Genomic DNA, 13,800 nt, shown 5'->3' on the forward strand with positions numbered 1-13,800 from the left:
TATAAGGTAAAAATTTCTTAACTATGAATTTGAAAAAGTAATGATTTTTACTTGAATTTGACAGAAATCAGCACAATTTCTGGTGAAACAGTGATAGATTCTTCTATTTATTATAGAAAACTCTGTAAACTAAGACTTAAAATTATTGAAAAAATAGTATAGTTATAGGATAAAATAGTACTATATTGGTTTGTAGGAGGTAATTTAAATTCTATAATACTATTTTTTCAATATTTTTTTCTTTAACTTTTCCAATATTTGTCATTAAGATTTTAATATATTTTCAACAGAATTTTCGTTGATTAGAAGCAGATATGAGATCAATAGATTGATTTGACAGCTCAAGAAAGTAGAAGCAAACAGCTATAGATTCGGTAATTTTTCATTCGTGAGTTACAGATTCGTTTATTGTCCTTTAAACAGTATTTTCTATTGATTTTCTGTCTGTCCCAAAAGTGCGCTAGAACCGCCATATTACTATCTACTGATATCTATAAATATTACGCGATCTATTTTGGTAATGACATTCATATCTACATATTTCTTGATTCAAATACTCATACCTGAGATCATTCAGACATTGTACTTTACCAATATTGTAAGACAGTTGTGTTTTTTTTTTACACAAAATAAGTCTCGTTTTTGTTCCCTAAACCAGCAAAAAATTACAAATGTTTCGTGACAATGAGCACGAAATAACTCCTCTCCCAAACATTACACATTCAATGAGCTTCCTGCTAGCTTTTTAAGTAATAACACATATAGTTTAAGATATAATTCCAATGCTGTCTTAAACTCCTAAAAATACGAAGGTTTATGTATTTTAATATCTACTGATATCATAATATAATTGGACTGACAGACAGACAACTACATAATTTTAATAATTATTTTGTCTTTTTCGACACAAAAATGTATACTTTCTGTATTATAATATTACAACATATTGTATTTTACATTGTTTTTAAGTTATACCGCGTAATATTTATAAAAAGAATATTAATTTATAAAAACAAATTTTGGTTTCAAATTTCATGAAAATGCATATACAGTACATTATGTCTTATACAACTTCTTTACTTACTCTCTTGTACTGGTTTACTGTAATGAGTAGTTACGTCTCTACATGTTAAAGTACATTAGAATAGAATGTACAATGTTTGTTAATATAAAGATAGTGTTTTTCCTAGAAGTTTACTCAATTTTTTCCATACAAATAAGTTTCTATACCATATACAGGTCTCTGGTACGAGTACCTATAGACGTACAAGTCATTAAAAAAAGTAAATCTGCTAGTATAAATTTAGTGGAAGCGATTTTGTTAGGGCGTTTGCTGATGTCAGGTAAAAATAAAGTGTCAGCAGCAGAAACCTCAGCAGATCTGGTGCCAGCAGTTCGTTGTTATAGTCATTATGTTCTCACATCAACGAGCTTTAACACCACAGAAGAAAGACTGCTGAATCTCCAAATTTGGTGTCTTCTACATCACAGAAATACTTCTTGAAGTTGAAATTAGAATTGATAGACTGGTATACATGGACATTCAAGCTACAAATGATTATTACTGAAAGATAATTATCATATTCAATGTGGTTTAATTTAATTGTTTTGATTGAAGGGTTAATAGGAGCACTCAGGTCCGGAGACCAAAATATTTTGTAAGTACTTTTGATATAATATGATGGAGACCCTCCATAATTTTTAAATTTAAAAGCAAATTGTAATGTAAATATTATCTTAGTTTAAATCGAGACTGCTTCTATGGTTCAATTGTAATTGGTATGTACTTTTTTATTAGAATTATTTAACCTACATATTTTATAACCAAAGTTATTATGATTCAATGAAAAGGAACCCTTTCTTGTTTTTATATGCCATCCAGTGTGTTCATTTTTAGTCTTATCTTTTACTCTCGCAAAGCATGCTTTAGTCTCCAGTCTTTTACTGCTCATGTTCTTGCTTCGTATCTACTTTCAACGTGATATTCTAATTCCCTGTTCTTTACATAAGGAACCAATAAATTTATATTTGGCTAGGATCTTCAACCTGGCCTTTATATTGTATATTTTCACCAATACCTTGCACTTTGTTACTGGTTTGTGATTGTGAGTGCCCTTGAAATATGGACCTCTGAGCTGCTTTTTCCTCAGGTTTTTAGTGTCGAAAGGAATATTGTAGGGTTGGTTATTATGTCGCCCTCTTATGTATTAGGCTTTGGAATGCACACTACGTTCTGAAGGAAGCTAACTACGAGTTTCTCACGTCCACTCATCCACTATCTAACTTTTTGTTCATTTTTATAGTGACGTATTATGATCCGCTGGCGAGAGAGGCAAATTTTCACTATATTAGCACACCACCTGGGTTTTCTGGACATCGAAAGATAAATGTTATCGATTAAAACTATTGTTAGCCATACTATCTTTGGTATAGTTAAAGATAAGAGGGTGTCAAAAAATGCAACGTTTTGAAAGGTTAATTTATTTTCATATTACGATTTTTACTAAATCGATATACTTAAAAGTGACTAACAATCCAATAAATAATAGTTATATATAAACAATGAAACCTTATCTAACGCTGATTTATTTTTTATTTGCCTGACTGACTGTTGGTGTTTTGTGTTTTTAGGTAATAAAAATAATACGTATGTAAGGTATAATGTATCATATCATGTTCAAACATTTCGACGCACTCCAAATTTGAACTCCACAATAAGTAAAGCAGTTTAAAATCTATTTATTGGTTGAATGTCTCAATAAATTTAAATAAAAACGCTTATATAGGCTTACACAGAGTAAATGTGCTCTAGGCTGCTGGCTAAAATATATTGCAGGATCTAGTTAAATTGTTGCAGGATTGAATTATTTAATGACAAGATATTTAGTAAAATTAGGATACAATTCACTGCTTTTTTATACTAATCAAACAAAGTAGATTGCATGCTATAAAAGCTGTGCTTCAAATTAACTTTTAATTAAAGGTTTAAATTTATGTGTCTTTATAAAATATGAGTACTACGATTATAAAGTAATATGTAGAAGTAGGGGGTATTCAACAAATAATTTTTAATGTAAATAAACAAAACATTAAACAAAAACTTTTTTCATACAAAATGACAAATATATGCTTCGTAAAAAAAAACGATGTGTGGTCTTTAAAATTCATCGATGTATACAATATTACTTATTCCACTATTTATTACTATTTAAAGTAATACATCTTACTTTAAGAATTGTAAAATCTAGTTACCGCCTTAGTAAAATCAAAATAAAACAATATTCTTGTAGTAAAATGGAATAAAAGTGTTTTAATAATAGTAAATATAATAATAATTTCACAGATATATTATAACCAACTTGCTAGTCTCGCATGCAAAGTATAAGTTTAAATGCAGGCGATCTCCTATGTCAGGAGAAAATGAGGTAAAAAAAAGAAAATGAGGGAAAATGAGGGTTCCTAGAAATCTTATTTCAGTTATATAATATATTTTAGCCTAAATAATATCTTAAAATTATGAATGATCAACCTCTGAACCTGTAGAAATATACTGCTTCTGAACAGAGTAAAGGATGAATGCAGGCTTTGTGTAGAATGAACACCTGATCTACTGTAAGTCCATTGGAGTAATCAGGTTTCTTATTCAGCGGAGTGCAAATCCGTTTCTCAATCATCAATATATAAGAGGTACTAGTCCGAGCACAAAGGCAGTGCTACGTGCATCTAAATGCAGATTGCCCCAAGTGCTCCGACGAATGTAACGTGAGAGATAAGTACTAAATTCCTCTCTTCATCTTCGCCTTTAACTTGATTTCTTATTGTACATTTACACTGGCATTGTTACATGCAATATATGTTACAATGAATTTACGGTTATTCCTTTTATATTACATTTGATTCATTTATTTTAATAACTAATTTTTATTAAAATAAATACATGCAGGTAGATAGTCAGGAAATTTAAAGAGTTAGACCATAACTAGAATTAAGATTTGGCTCTGCTTGGCTGTTAATAAATAAATGAGTTTTAAGGTGTTTATTAGGGTATTATACATGAGTAATATGTATATGAATAATTATAAATATAGAATAAACCTTTATGTTCACTTCTGGCAAAACCTGTCATTATGAGGTTTACAACTTAGAGTTATGAACAAAATGTATTGCCATAGATCTTTGATTATGGTTCTAACATATTTACATCCAACGATTAAATATCCTATTCCCACTTTATCATATAAGTGTGTATTGATAGTTATAATTGCAGATAGTTAGTGGAACTAAAATTAACCTTTAAATTTGTAATGCAGTTGGTAAATTCCAACTTAGGTTTTTTTGAAAGTATGATATGATGTAACCATTTATTAATGTTATATAATTATCATATTCTAGAACCTACTAGTTTCTTAGCTTCACTGCACTAGAATCAACTACACTAATACAATGTAATAAACAAATATATTGTCTAGTGCACGATTAGCAGGCAACTAGCAATTACAAGGTATTTTTTCTTTATTACAAGCATCAAAATCCAATCCACCGGTTATAGTTGCCGTTAGTAATATACTATAAAAAAACACCTTTAGGATTTGCTACATTGGAAAATTGAAAGTTAATTACTTAATGTTTATGGGAGGAATTTTATACGAATATATATTATAAACTATATAGATTTATCATAATATGGGCAAAACTGAAATGTATTTTACCTAGAAAGGGTCCATTAATGCAGAAACGGTACACCATTCTCCTGTCTTACTGTACAAAGATGGAGGGATTTCTGAAAGTAGACATTAATACCATTCTGACACGTGCTTTTAGGCGTTTTTGGAGTACCTGGTGGATTTACTCTTTGAGTGATTTTTTTCTGTCATAATTCTTCTATAAATCTGAGCGGAATTTTGTATAAGTAACTATTTTATAGTCGAGTTATGATTTTTTATGGGATATTTGCTTTTAAGTGACTTTCAACTAACAGGGATTATTGTATTATTTTGACACAAAGAAGAATTAATAAGTTTTGGAAGCAACTTGATAATTAACGCAAGTTTTCAAGTGCATGTTGTTGCAAGTATTAAGTAAATTTTTAAATTTTAATAATAGCTCAAATCTGCTTACATTATAAATGTGTTAAACAACAGACAGAACAAATTAAGAGTTTAGGGTTTTAGTAAATATGTTTGAGTTAAATATAGTTAAATTATGGTATTAAATTTTAATCAGTGCTTAACACGGGCACGAAGACCATTTCAGTAAGCATTTTAATTTTTAAATTTGCTTATAATAAAGAAAGGAACATTTTATTTAGTATTATTTTTTTTAAATGAGATATATTGGTTTTCTTTTAATTTTACAAGTATGTAAACATTTATTTTGATTTTAAATGTTTATTCATCAAAACTAATTTTAACTTTGAAGTTTATTATTAATAAATTATTTTTGAAGTAATGCGAGAAAGTATTATCCTTCTGTGCACACTTAAAACTGTAATTAATAGGTTTGTAAGCTGGAAAATAAGTGAAGAATAACTAATAAAAAACTATGTAAAGAGATTTTGTTGATATTGCGGATTTTTGTTGTTAATTAAAATGTTATTTAACAATATTTTTTTTTAGTGTAAAGATATTGGTGTTAATGTTCTAATTAATGAGTAAACTTCTGAGCTGTAAATTCAAGTGGAAGAAAAAGAAGGGAGGATATTTGATTTGTTAGTTAATGAACCGTGACTTACTTAGATTTATCTCCACCTTATTTAGTTTGAAATAAAATTAAATTATACCCTCCATTTATTTTATTATTTAAGTTCACGATGTATTTATTTCCATAAAACCCTAAACCTCCTGTCATTATAAGCCTGAAACGGGGTTTTCATAAGAAGATCTAAATTCTTCAACTTAAAATGTCTAGATTGATCAAGTACTAAATCCAATGGCTTAGCATTTAGCATTTGCAATCATGTATTTTTTAAATATTATGTGAATTATATTTAGGTGGAGCTATAGAGACTTACGTACACAATATAAATTTAAATCTTTGGTGATTTCCATACTATTATTTCATCAAAAGCGGATAAAACATTTTGTACTCCACAGATATTTATTTATCTTTACTTGTTTTGTCCAAGTGAAATTTATTACCTCTATTGTTTACCTTCCTGTAAAACAGAACTCATTTTTTTGACATGTCATTTCAAATCGCTTGTGAGGATATCAATCGTCGACTTTAGGAGGCCAGGCTGATTCGGAATGTATAAGTATACATCCAACTCTTTCATTAATACTCAAGGAGAATTTCTTCTAAGAAATATATATTTATAGCTACTCTAATTTTGGAGTTGATCAAAAGCAAATTACTTTTATATGTTATGATCAACTCTATTTACATTTACACGTATAACTCAACCGTCACACGAAGGTATAAGAAAGGCTTTTTTAAATCTTTGGGTAACACTGGTATATTTTAAGTTAGCAAGATCTAATTTAGTTTATTAGTTGTGTTATACTGCTTTACATAGGGAATACCAAATAATAAGAAGATATTGTGATAAATGTAAAGAAATAACATTTTTAAAAGTGCAAACTTAAACCGTTATTGTACTTCACATGACATTTCGATAAGTATCCTCAGCTCAGTATGTTATCGCAAAAAATTCTAAACATCCCAAATTAGATAACATTATTAACAAACATAGATAGCTATTTTGTGTAAACAAAATTCTTTCAGGTACTTGATGCTGATATTTTTACCAAAACTTCAACCACGCTAAGGATGATTTAAGAACCGTAACTAATCTAATTGTGTTAAATCTGTTTTCCATGTGTATAGCAAGTTCATGTAGCAGTGAAATTTTAATTATGTATCAAACATACAATAAACGCCAAATACACTACTTGTATCTACTAAGTTCTCAGTATTCAAAAAATTGTTCTTCGAAACAGTTAAATTAGCATTTAAAATGTTTTATCATATTTTATCCAAATGTACAGATGTGCAGATTTGAGCATGTTCAGATTATAAAATTTTTATTTATTTTAAAATTAAAAACTGTAACAAATAAAATACATTTTTAAATTTACAAAGACTTTATAATACGTTTTTTAATAAATTTTCAGAACCTTGCCTTTGTTCTTTTCATAATGTTAGCTTATTTTCATAATAATTTAAAAATTCATAACTATGTAATTTAGTAACTTTAAATTTTATATAAACTGAAAAAAATATCTTTTGCGGAATCTGCCTTAATATACTCGAAAATTTCATGAGATTTTATTACCAGCACTTTAAATAAAAATGTCTCTTAAAGCTTTTATATTTTCCAGTAACTCACTTGTCAGAGTTTAAGGATCTCCACTTGATCCCACGATGTTTATTGCAAACATCCGTGTCTCCTTAAAGTGGAGCTCGGAAACATTCAGCTTTTGTTACATTTATAACCTCTCATTGAAACTTTGTTACTCCTAGTTTCCGAAAATATGTTATAATGCTAACGTAGGTTGAAATTGTTTAACAATTCCATTTAATTTTATATTTAATTAGCAACTGTTGTAGATTGTGTTGAAGCCCAACTATAGTTTTAATACAACTAATAGTCCTGAAAACAAAAATATGAGGAAGAAAATTTAAAGAAAGTATTCTTTCTTTTCATTTTTTTAATTTTTAGCCATATATTCGTAAATATGTATATAAATTTGGTTGAAGTAATATTTAATAAACAATACATAGGCTTTTTAAAATTCACAAGTTGGCTTAGTGGTCCGGGATATCATCAGGTTGGACTCCCCATTATCAGTTAATAATAAATTCTCTGTGTGCCTCGGTTGACATATCTAAGTCAAAAATGTATTAATCGGGTGGAAATACGACCTTATTCAACTAATTGATTTCATAATAAATTCTACGATAAATGCGTAATGTTCCTACATTTATTTTTCAATGCAACTCTTGTAACTTAATTTGATTGCTCTATATTCGAATAATCAATGAAAATTGTCCATTTTAATATATTTAAAATCGTGCTAAATACATCGAAGCTCTTAAAATTAATTAAATGGTCACAGCGATACTTGTCTCTTCAGTAACATTTATTTTCTATTCAAAACCTTACAACACAGTAAGATTTAAAATGTCTAAGCCCCATGTTATCATAAAAACCATTTAAAATAACGTTTTGTGATAAAATTATCTAAATTACTATTTTCATTCCCTGAATCTGGATATATATATATATATATATATATATATATATATATATATATACATAAACAAACAAAAGTAAAAAAAGTTAAGTAAAGTGTCTTAGTTACCAGGCGAAATAAGTTATACATTATCCCGTACTCTATAAAAAATATTACGTATGGAGTAAACGTTCAGATTATTATACTCAAACAGGACAAAAGCGCCATTCGAATGATAAGTTGTAACGATCTATATCGCATTAGTATCGGACAATCTGTTCAACTTTGTATTTTATAGCTGGAATATCAGTCCTGTTGATATGATTTATGATACTATGTTTGTATACTTGCGTACTGATTCTGGAAAACAAGATTTGAATACACATAAAATGCTAAAATAACTTTCAATAACATATCTTATCAATATAAACGTTTTATTGCGAAGATTTAAAACTAATGGAAAAATATACATTTAGTTTAGTATTTAATTCATAGTGTACTTTGAAATATTTATAAATCACATCGTAATCTGATTTTAGGTCCTAAAGTTAACACGCTACTTAGGTATTTGGAGAATATTATGAAATTAATAACTGTTTCTTGATTTGTGTTATTAAAAGGTTAATTAAAAATATTTTTTGGTAAATTAAAACGCATTATATCTTGAATAATGTAACTGTTATGTATTTATAACCTTCATTATACTGTTATACATTACAAATTTGACACCCGGGACTTCACTTGTTGCTTTTCACCTTTACAAATCTAAATTTTCCATCACTATTAAAATTATTGAATTCTGTGTTAAGAAATAATTTTGATTCAAGGAATTTGGTTGATTATATTGATTAAACCAATATGTCAGTGCACTATATTTGGTAAATAAACTTCCAATCTAGACAACGACCGTATATCATATTCAGCTTATAACAAAGTTTGGATTTTTTCAAAATGAGAAATTATTATACTTCATTTGCATTCAAGTTAAATCGAAACACTTGCCGATATAAAGTTACTAAACATATCTACCACTCCCCCTCTCACGGGCTTCTTTCTGCATCATTCAATGAGGATTTATATAGCTTTTAAAGGATTGTTCATATATTATAATCTGCACCCATAAACTAAATAAAGGAGCGTAACATAATTTTTGTTGTTTTAAATTACTGAGTTAGTAGGAATAGTCCAAGCCAACCCTGGGATAAACATGGTAGCTATTGATAATTGTTTGTTGTTTGCTAATTTAAAGTTACTATCCCCTTTCTACGACCTCCTGCAAAATAAAATAGTCAAGTTTCGATTTTTAACAGAAGACTTAAGACAGAAGTTAATTAACTAAAAAATCTGCCAAATTAAAACAGCCAATCGCGCACATGTTCATTTAGTAGCTGTCGTAAAATCATTCAGTAAGACTTTTACTGCCTATTTTTATTATTTTACATACAAGCACTGATTTAGATGAGTAATTTGTTACTTAAATTATGTTTTTTATTTTAGGGGTAAAACATTATATAACGAAGTTTAAATATTTTTTAAGGAGTAGTGCAGTTTTGTGGACGTGTACTTATAAATATCGAGTGGAATAAATTTCTCGCAATTGAATACCTAATATTTATATCCGAATTATCAGCTTCATCTATAATTGGCTGTTCTACTTGGATTTTTATTTTTCACTTCTCTTTTTTGGCCTTTATAACACAAGTATTTATTTTATTAATACGCAAGTATTTGCAATCCAATCACATTTAAAAAAAAATATATGCCGTCTAGTGTGAGCTAAAGCAACCTCTCGCACTCTAACTGTAACTGGTAATTTGTTGGTTCGAGACCTCCTTAGAGTCCTTCGAATTTTGTAAGTTATGGTCTAACTCTTTAAATTTCCTATCTACCTGCATGTATTTATTTTAATAAAAATTAATTATTAAAATAAATGAATCAAATGTAATATAAAAGGAATAACAGTAAATTCATTGTAACATATATTGCATGTAACAATGCCAGTGTGAATGTACAATAAGAAATCAAGTTAAAGGCGAAGATGAGGAAAGGAATTTAGTACTTATCTCCCACGTTATATTCGTCGGAGCACTTGGGGCAATCTGCATTTAGATGCACGTAGCAGTGCCTTTGTGCTCGGACTAGTACCTCTTATATATTGATGATCGAGAAACGGATTTGCACTCCGCTGAATAAGAAACCTGATTACTACCACGGACTTACAGTAGATCAGGTGTTCATTTTACACAAAGCCTGCATTCATCCTTTAATCTGTTCAGAAACAGTACATTTCTACGTACGAAAAAATAAATCATTGTTCCTCTCTAAAAATAGGCCTTTGTGGTACTCACAAGAAATCCTCTTAAAATCTCTCTCTTAAGAAAAATTCGAGTATCTTATATGTACGCCCTCAACAAAGCTACTTTAAAAAGTTCCAATAATAATGTTTTGAGAAGAAGAGTCCTCGTAGTTATGTTCAAATAAAATTATTTCCAGTGAGCTGGGGTAGAAATGTCAACGCAAGAGTGATCTGAATAATCAATTGAGTAATCAAATTGATTTAATCAACATTGATTTTCCATTCAAACATTATTTATTTTTACAATATAACATTTTAATTCTATAATAATAATACATTGTTTTTAACGTTTTATCAATTCTGCCATCTCATTTCTCTTCAATATTACTCACATATTATCTAAAACAGCCAAATCCAATAAGCAGGTATGTTCTATCATTTACCTCAATGCCACCATCAAATTGTATATATATATATATATATATATATATATATATATATATATTCAGTTTCAGGTAGAGAGCCATACAGAAATGAAAATTTTCAAGTAAACATTAAAATTATGTTTAAAGATTTTTAATTCTCTTTTAAAACTGATAATTTTTAAAGGTAAATTTCTTTAAGTGAGAACTCTAACACAATTTCTACTTTTGGAATGCTCATGGTAGTTGTTCGTTAATCCCCACGTCCAAAGGTATGCTTGAACAAATCACTAATATTAATATTATATACTAATATTACGTATAGTTACTACTACACTCTATACATCTATCATCACTTTAAGAGATACATTAAATTAATTATAGAATGATAAATAGAACTCTGGTATATTCAACAGATAAAGAAACGATAAAAATAAGTAATCATACTAAATATAACACTAAATCATTCCACTTTGAATAGAGGCTATTATTAACATTTATATGATATTGAAAGAAAGAGATATGGAATTAATTTGACTTTTTCGTATCAAAATCAGTAGGCTTCTTACTTGCATCAGGAGGAACCAATATACTACGTTTCAAGTCTCTAGCATACCTTTATGAAAAGTTATTACACAAACGGTAAGGCTTTTAATTTACGATGATAAAAATTATGAATTCGTATACCAGAAGAGGCAGGACACAGACAAACGCATGTACCGTCCCTTTAAATTTTAATGCTAAAACCAATAGTATTCTTACTGGTATAAAAACGAATCCACTTGACAAATGTCGTGTATCTATAACCTTCTTATCAATAGTCATCGTACGGATGGGCAGACTGACTGAGGGACGGACAGATGATACTATTTGATAAGACATGATAGAGTCCTTCATAATATGGTAAAACAGTGTATTGCCCAAGCAATGTTTTACTCAAGTGTTGAGCAGAATAAAGCTTTTAGCGCATAAAACGCTCATGTAACAAAGTGACTCCTTTATACATCCTATACTTCTTGACTTTAAATGGTCACTTTATTTAAGGTTGTCAGAACAGACTTTGTTGCATGAAACAAAAGATCTTCAATTAAATTTCAGCAACATTATAGCGAGTGACCTAATCAGATGGTGTGTAACACCCAATGTATAACACCCAATGTGCTACACTGAACTAAATTTTTATATTAATTAATTATTATACTAATAAAATAATATATTAATACAATTCTGCATCGGTGCGCAGAAATTTAACGAACACTAATGATTATACACTAAAAAAAAGTAAAAAAAAAAAAAAAAAAGTAAAGAATGTCTTATTTTACCAGGCGAAGTTAGGGCTAAGAAGCCCTCTCTAACACTTAACCTGGGGACCAACGGCTTAAAGGTGACTTCCGAACCACCACCAATGGCCGGGCAGGCGGGCCGCTTGCAAGGACAGGATCGCTCAGCGGTCACCTGTCCAAGCAGCAGCCACGCTCGGCGTTGCTTGATCTGGTTATCTTGCGATAACCGCCGTACCCACTACACTGCGCCACTGGCTAATAATATTATACACTATTGCATGCAAATATGATAATATCTGCCTGTCGGTTCGTGTGTCTGATACTCAATCACGTAAAAATTACAGAACCGATTATATTACAATGTTACGTAGAAATTCTTAACATCTCTGATTAACATATTGGTATATTCCTATTTTTAACATAGGAGTCTACGAGCCACTGGTAGTGAAAGTTCCCTTTTCCTTTAGACAACAGATATTAAGTGTTTTATTTTTAATATTATAACGTGACCATATAATCATATTTTAAATTAATTTAAGTTTTTAAATTTCTTTACGTTTAGAGCATTGAAAGCATAAAGTAAGCTTAAAAGTAACAACGCTTTTATTTAAACTTGTCGGCAATCACTGATAAACATACAGGTTATCCATATATAAAAATGGGAAGTCTTAGTTAAAATAAACTTCTAACTATAACTGCCCTGCTTGATAATTATTGTAGTTTTTTTTACGGGATCAGGTCCTTTACATAAAATATGTTACAAATAATTACTTAAACCAGACTACACTACAATGGCCAAAGACATACACTTTTCATCTAAAATGGGATTTTCAGACATGCTTCGAGTATATTCTTGATCGCGGTATCAACCCAAAATCAATTTATCAACATTATTAGTCGAATCGTGAGTGTAATAAAGGAAAAGCTAAGAACTTCGACTGGATGATTCCTTTTCGCTGTTCTAAGATAGTTATAATGTTAATAATATTATTTATCATGAATTATTGGACAGAAACTAAAGTTATAACACAGAAAACCACATTGAGGGTCCAAAACACTGTTTTTGTAACGTCTAAAATGGTTTAAAAGGTTATAATATTATTCTCTTTAAATTCATAACTCAAAATGTTTAACAGCCGATGGTACCTGCTAGTAAGATATACAGCAGCAATAAGGTATGTTCCGTGCTGAGAGCAAGCGAATGAAGTTACACAAACTACTTCCAAGTGGAATGCTGGGTCGTGTTTGTTAATGTTAACAGCTTCGGCCAACTTATTTATTTACTAACGAGGTTAATTATACTCCTATAAAATAACAAGAAAATAATATGTTGATTAATTTTACACTCAACTAAGTTTAAATGCTATAGTGCCTTTTGGATCAGTACTTTTATTTTATAGTTTACTGAGGCAGGCTTTAAGGTAAATCGTCATGTTTATAAATCGTTAGTTATTCTAAGTGGTTGTACAGTATATATAGATTAATATTCACACTTGTGTCTTTAAACGATCGTGTACATTTATAGACTATGACTTATAGTGAATCAGTATGATTTACGTGATTTTATACCTTATGGTAAATAGGATGTCCTTTCAATCAGTTTAGATTATGTGATAGTTCTGAAA

Source organism: Homalodisca vitripennis, chromosome 6, assembly GCF_021130785.1.
Source record: "Homalodisca vitripennis isolate AUS2020 chromosome 6, UT_GWSS_2.1, whole genome shotgun sequence".
Taxonomy (NCBI): Eukaryota; Metazoa; Arthropoda; class Insecta; order Hemiptera; family Cicadellidae; genus Homalodisca; species Homalodisca vitripennis.